General features: G+C 49.3%; 4 non-coding genes across 4 annotated transcripts; all 4 read right to left on the bottom strand.

The window, feature by feature from the left end:
- Positions 1-44: 44 nt before the first annotated feature.
- Pmar_PMAR026601 lies at positions 45-116 on the bottom strand. The gene has a single exon. It is a non-coding gene; the product is annotated as a tRNA-Thr (tRNA).
- A 102-nt stretch (positions 117-218) lies between these two features.
- Positions 219-290, bottom strand: Pmar_PMAR026600. Its single transcript has one exon. It is a non-coding gene; the product is annotated as a tRNA-Thr (tRNA).
- Positions 291-391: 101 nt separating this feature from the next.
- Positions 392-463, bottom strand: Pmar_PMAR026599. The gene has a single exon. It is a non-coding gene; the product is annotated as a tRNA-Thr (tRNA).
- A 102-nt stretch (positions 464-565) lies between these two features.
- On the bottom strand, positions 566-636 carry Pmar_PMAR026598. Its single transcript has one exon. It is a non-coding gene; the product is annotated as a tRNA-Thr (tRNA).
- Positions 637-975: the final 339 nt, after the last annotated feature.

Here is a 975-nt window from a genome sequence, read left to right as displayed (position 1 = left end):
CTGCTCCTGCTTCTCGTACCAGACCAGAAATTTATGGTGCTATAAGCCACTTGACAGGATTGGACTGACGACCTTCTGCTCACAGAGCCGACGCTCTGCCACTAAGCTAAAGTGACGCAGAGAATAAGTACATAAATCAATAATCTTTCTGTATCCTTTGCGGAGTGAGCAAACCTGCTCCTGCTCCTCATACCCGACTAGAGCCTAATGCTGGTGTAAGCCACTTGCCAGGATTGAACTGACGACCTTCTGCGTACGAAGCAGACGCTCTACCACTAAGCTAAAGTGGCACACACACTAACTATATGAATCAATAATTTTCCTGTCCCTTCACAGAATGGGCCATCCTGCTCCTGCTTCTCGTACCAGACCAGAAACTTATGGTGCTATAAGCCACTTGCCAGGATTGAACTGACGACCTTCTGCTTACCAAGCAGACGCTCTGCCACTAAGCTAAAGTGGCGCACAGAATAAGTACATAAATCGATAATCTTTCTGTATCCTTTGCGGAGTGAGCTGACCTGCTCCTGCTTCCCGTATTAGACCAGAGATTTATGGTGCTATCAGCCACTTGCCAGGATTGAACTGACGATCTTCTGCTTACAAAGCAGACGCTCTGCACTAAGCTAAAGTGGCGCACAAAATAACTGCATAAATCAATAATGCTAGGTGAAAACCAAGTGCAACTTGGTTTCCACCGCGGTGAAATGCCTCCAAGTGGATTTGAGCCGGGTACGCCCGGTCAGGGCGCTCGCTCATCACGTAGCGTGATCGATTTTGTTCGAAGCCTCGCTGGAAAATGGGACCGTTCGGTCCATAGGTTTCTTTTTTTTCCACTCGTCTTCTCTATGGTATTCGTCAGGACCCCCCCGTCTGGTTACGTCCTCGAAGCTCAAGTGAGGCATGCTTGATGGGCTATACCCCCCGTAGGGGGGACCCCTCCCATTCCTTCTCTTACGTGGATCTCGAGTCCCC

This window comes from Perkinsus marinus (assembly GCF_000006405.1).
Source record: "Perkinsus marinus ATCC 50983 genomic scaffold scf_1104296941414, whole genome shotgun sequence".
Classification (NCBI taxonomy): Eukaryota; Perkinsozoa; order Perkinsida; family Perkinsidae; genus Perkinsus; species Perkinsus marinus.
Note: the sequence above shows the minus strand (reverse complement) of the source record. Positions and strands in the feature narration are given on the sequence as shown.